At 32.1% G+C, this 6,015-nt stretch overlaps 1 long non-coding RNA gene across 1 annotated transcript; it reads left to right on the top strand.

Annotated features, from left to right (window-relative positions):
* The first annotated feature begins 2,496 nt into the window (after window positions 1–2,496).
* Window positions 2,497–5,354, top strand: LOC114822776 (uncharacterized). Its single transcript, XR_003770979.2, has 3 exons — window positions 2,497–2,643; window positions 2,788–2,886; window positions 5,190–5,354. It is a non-coding gene; the product is annotated as an uncharacterized lncRNA (long non-coding RNA).
* The last annotated feature ends 661 nt before the right edge of the window (window positions 5,355–6,015 follow it).

Raw genomic sequence — 6,015 nt, 5'->3', positions numbered from 1 at the left:
GTTTTATGATTTTCCAGTTTTCGGTGACGCAGTGATGGCCAGCGTCAGATTCCGGCGAACCATCGGAGAAGGAAGGATAATATTTTGTCAACTTTAATGGAATATGCTAACAGCATCAGGTAAATATGATGGAATATTCTATTATTTAGTGGAATATTCTCTAACGGCGTTAAATATTCTTTCCGTGTGCTAGGCACATGCCTGCGCGTGGGACGTTGGAAATTTTTTCTAAAAATATGGGAATGCTCGTGATGTTGAGTAGGCCACGATGGTATATTCAAACACCCAAATCGAACAACGTATGAGAAGTTATTACACAGTTTTACTTATGTGCTTAAAATTGACGTTAAAGTAGTGGTTTCACATATAGGTGAAACATTTTTAGAGGACGAGCGCAGCCAGGTGAGACTAGGGGGTTATGACCCGGCTACATACCAGTGAATGGGCTTTTGATTTTTTGTATATACGTATATATGCTTTATGTTTTCCCATAAATGGTTTTAAATGGATTTACGTTTTTAAAATTCCATGTCATATTTGATTTATATTTTAGCATATGATTTAGGATAGCTTTGCATAATATTGCATGTTATTGCGGAGGTCAAGGTAAGTTCAGGTGAGTACACATTGTTGGTTAGATTGCATAGTAGTTAGTGATAAATAGTGTGCATAAAATTCATTGTCCTACACCCCGGTGTTAGTGCTCCGCCCAAGGCCAGGGCCTAGCCTTCACGTGATCGTTCACCTCCTGCACCACACGCTCACGTTGGATCCAAGGCAAGTGTCAGCTTGTCGTACAGACCACATTAGGTGGTTCTGACTCATAGGTGACTTGCAATACTTCACACAGCCTTCACGTGATTGTAGCACTTGAGCGTATTTATTTACACCTAGCCTGTCGTACAGACCACATTAGGTGGTTCTGACTCATGTGTAGGACTTGGCTGATGAGTTTTAGACTCAGCCGTACAAGTCACGTTAGGTGACTCCGGCTGATAAGTCATTTTTTATTGATTCATTTCATCTGGCGTACTTATGCATTGTGGAGATAATTGACATGGCATACATGTGGGTTTTGCTACTCTCAAGCATGAGTTTTATATACGTACGTAGTGCTATTTTCTGGGAAATTATACGGGTTTTACGGTGAGGGGTTATTACTTTTGGAAAAATAAATTGTTTTGAAAAGCTTTGTTTTTGCCCACTCACACTTTCTGTTTTGCACCCTTCCAGGTTCTAGCTATAAGTTCTTGCTGGTGGTTCACAAGGACTCCATAGCGGTTCTGACAGACATCCATCGGTGTAGGGTTTCTTTTATGATCTGTATAATTAGTAAGTAGACTTCTGGACTGCATTCTGATACCTACGCTCTGATTATGTGTACCTACACTCTAAACACTTCCACTCGCACTGATATGCTAGTCTAGTGTAAATTAGTTAGTTCGTTATTATTATTATTATTATTATTTATCCGTATTTTTATATCACTTTCACTTCCGTACAACGCACATGACTACGCCACCCTTACTTGACGGCTAGCATGCCTCAATTGGGGTCGGGGTGTGTCATATACTACACCTAGATTATATATATATATATTAAGAAAACCTAGATTATATATTTTGAATCAAATAACATTTTTTGTATACATGCTAGGTAAATTATTTTTCATGTATTATTACATATATTAGCCTATTAGGGGCGTTTTAAGTAATATGTGTATGATTGTTTGTAGGTAAAAGATAAAATCAAAAGCATGATCCAATTCCTAAGTTTATGCAATATTTTGCATAATTGGAAATGAACATTTCAAATAGTAGGTAGGTAAATTAATATGGTCTAATCAATTCTCATATTTGATATTAATATGCAATGATATTTTTAAAATTAATGTCTTATTTTTCTTTTTACAAAATCATTAACTCTCTCCTTACAATCTGCATAGAATTAATTGTGCATATCAAATATGCATTAGGGGTATTTTAGGCATCTAAAAAATGTAAAATGTGTAAAGTAATATGTAATTAATGAATTCACCTAGGTGGATCCTAGTCACTAGGTTTTTTTTGAGTAAAAAAATTATGTCGGGTTTTATATGGAAAAAAATTAAATTTGAGGGGTTAAAAGTCATATTTTCAGTTTTCTTGGGTGCTTTTTATATAATATTTGTGAGCTAATAGGCTTTTATATAAGAAAGCGTATAGTTTGTGCTAAAGCTAAGAAATACGAAAGTAGGCAGCATATTTTCAACAATTGTTGGCTGATGGAATTTCGCACCATCCTTCAGATGACCTAGGATCACACACATATAAGAAATTTCCAAACACAGATATAAGATATTTCGCATGCATGGAACAATGGAAGACTCATAAAATGATAATTAATTAATGTGCAACCCTTGACTTAGTATGCTATACTCGGTTGTAAGTCAAGTAACTACTTGTACAAAATAAAAAACCTAAGACTCGTCTTAGACATCGCTTTGTATATAAGTAGTTGTATGGGAACGACGGAGCCAAACTTGTATATCGATCGGCAATATGGTTCACAAGGCTAGCGTTGTTTACATGATTCCCATAATTATATTGCTATTGTTCGCATCCAAAGTAGTCTTTGCCAATTTTTCTGAAAATCCAAAACACTGTATGTATTTTCGGTACTAATGCGTAAATTAAATCTCTCCTCTCTCTCTCTCTCTCTCTCTCTCTCATACGCATACATTAAATCATTGTTTAACATATATATGTTTGGTTACTAATGATGAAGTTCCTGAACTTGTCATTGCAGATGATGTAGAGAAGATGATCAGTAGGTCGCGTCTGCTAATGGAGATTATTCCGACAATGAAAGTAGCTGTACCAAAAGGAACTATGCCGTCTGGAAGCGGTAAATCCCCGTCCCACCCGTCCCATAACTAAGCAGTAATTTGGTTTATTTTTATCCCAGGATAATTTATAGGAAAAATTAGTTTTTGGTCCCTATTTTCTAATGTTCATTGACTAAGACCTTATCAGTTTTTAAATTTTGATCAAAAGTCTCTAGCATTAATATATTAATGAATTACATGTAAGTTACATAATTTTAAAAAAAAAAATATTAGTAAGTGATTTAGAGTTTTAATACTCACACCCTTATTAAACTACTAATTAATTGTCAATTCAAACATTTCCCAAATAAAAAATAAAATTAGAATAAGTTTGTACCCATTAAATTTTTATAAAAAAAAAATCAATTTTTTAATCTTATATGTATCAATCCTTAAATGTACCAATTTGTTAAAAATGTACCCTTTTTTAATTTAAAATGTACCCATATTTTTATATAAAATTTCATTCAATCTTTTCTCTAATCCATTTTTTAAACTTATATGGGTACATTCTACTTCGTTGATTTAAGAATGTATCCATGCCAAGTTTAATAGAAGAAATTTAATAATGCTATTAAGGCTAATATTTTTTTTTTTTTTTTGTGCTTTTGAAAATGCACCCATGCTTTGGTACAATAATTTTTTGGTTAGTTTTGATGAACGTACTCATGTGTGTGTATATATATACACACATAATATATTGGAGAGTATAATTCATCTTTAATATTTTTAATCCCATAAAATATGGGTTTTATTTAAAATCACATTAATATAAATAATTACAAATTTCATTTTTAATTTAAAAATATAATAACCTACATAGAAATACATTATTACATTAATGTCAGGGACTTCGACCAAAAACTAAAAACCACCAAGGTTTCAATCAAAGAACATTAGTAGTTAGAAACCGCATCCAAAGTGTCCCTAATTTATAATATACTTTTTGTAATTTCGAAATTTTTGGCAAGATGTAACCTTTTGGATTAAAGTTGTCTACAATTTGTAATCTTCTTTATTTTGTGTCTATGAAAAGAATCATAGTTTTAATTAATTTTTATTATTTCTTATCATTTTATAAGTTTACATGGTATCAGAACAGGTGGACTCCTGGAATTCAATATGCTCTTGTTCGATATTAGTTGGTTTATCCTTCTCTTTAACACTAGTAAGAAAAAACTCCTTGCAATACGAAACACACATCGTCACGCAAAGTGTCTATGCACGACGAACTTTTGTGCGATGAAACAAACATCATCGCTCAAAGTTACTTTGCAAGACGAAATTTTAAACTTCGTCACACAAAGTCTTTCAAAAATAAAAAAAAATATTTTTTAAAAACTTTTGCGCGATCAAATCCAAATATTTCGAGGCCTAAACCAATTTATTTTCTTTTTTTAATTTAATTTTATATTATAAATTTTAAAATATAGTTGTTTTCATATGTTTTTATTATTTTTAAAAAACTTTGCGGGACGAATGTCAATATTTCTTTGCCTAAATCCTATTTACTTGTTTTTTATTTAATTTTGTACTAAAAAAATTTCTTTGCGTGACGAATCAACATTTGGTTGCCTAAACCCTTTTTGTTTTCATTTATTTATATTTTAAATTGTAAAATAGAATTATTTTCTTTTTTATTATTTCGTCACACAAAATCTTTAATTTTGGGCGGGCGCAAAATGGTACGCAGGAATATTTTTTCTATTTTTTTAAGCCACGACAAATCCTTCGTTGTGCAAAACCCTAAACATTTGGGCGGGCGCCAAAAATGAGACATGGGAAAATTTATTTTAAATTTTTTTTAAGACTTTGTGTGACCAATATTTCTTCGCGCAAACTCGTATCCTTTGTCGGCAAAGTGATACAGTTTTTAAAACCAAAATAACTCATTTACAATTTTCTCAATGTGTTTCTCTATTTATTACCTCTCCTCTCTTTCCCTCTCCCTAAATCCGACTCACTCCTCTCACTTAATCTCTCTTCTGTATCTCTCATTCTTACTCACTCTCTCTTCTCTATTTCCCACTCTCATTTACTCTCTCATGTCTCTCTCTCATTATCTCCTCTAACTCTCTCACACTCACTCCTCTCTCATTCTCACTCACTCTCAATCTTACCAAAAGGTATTTTCTCCCCAAATTTATTTTCTCCCCAAATTTAATTTTTTTGTTTCATTAATATGTGTTTTTGGAGTTAATTAATTGGGTTTGGTGTGGGGTGGAGTTTGGGGTATGCCAATTTTAGGGGAGATTATGTCGATTTTTTGATATTATTTTATGTTATTTTTTTGGTTATTTGACCATGTTTGTTTTGTTTGTAGGGAATGTTACACATTGAATACGGAAATTGCGGATTAGGACGCTATTGGACAATATCCTCCACCACTACCACCACATTAGACTTGTATTAGGATTTTATTATTGTACTTTGTCAATTTATGTGTACATTCTTAATATAATATATATTATGGATAATTTGATCACTATTTTTCATATGTAATTTTATTTTGAATATGTCAATTTAAATTAAAGTAATTAAAAAAAATAAAGATACAATTCATTAAATTAAAAAAGTAAAAATTCAAAAAATCTTGCGCTTCCAAATATTTCGTCACACAAACAATTACTATAATTAAATTAAAATAAGAGAAATAATAAAACAAAAATAAAATACCCTGTGCAACAAAATATTTTGTCTCGCAAACAATTAATTTAATTAATTTAATTAATTTAAAAAATAAAAAAGTAAAATATTAAATTAATTTAATTAATTAAAAAATAAAAAACTAAAAACTTTGCATGACGAAATATTTCGTCGCTCAAAGGCACACTGCATGTGACACACCCCGACCCGGAATGTCCACTAGGACTCCAAATCGAGCTGTGCTAGTTGACACCTAGAAGGTGACGAAGCCATAAAGTATAATGATGCGGAAAATGTGAATAAATTTAAACCTAAAAGTGCCTAAACACAAGAGTGCACTGTGAGCGGGAATGAGCCCGTTTCACACGCGACGTTAGAGCATAATTAGAGTACAGTAGTGTGGGTAAGGATCATAACCTCAGAGGTAGCCACCTATACTGAGATTCACCACGAATCCTCGTCGATACAAACTATCAACAACTAAAACTTGGAGGGGCGTAAAA

The sequence above is a fragment of the Malus domestica genome, chromosome 17 (genome assembly GCF_042453785.1).
Source record: "Malus domestica chromosome 17, GDT2T_hap1".
Lineage (NCBI taxonomy): Eukaryota > Viridiplantae > Streptophyta > Magnoliopsida > Rosales > Rosaceae > Malus > Malus domestica.
Note: the sequence above shows the minus strand (reverse complement) of the source record. Positions and strands in the feature narration are given on the sequence as shown.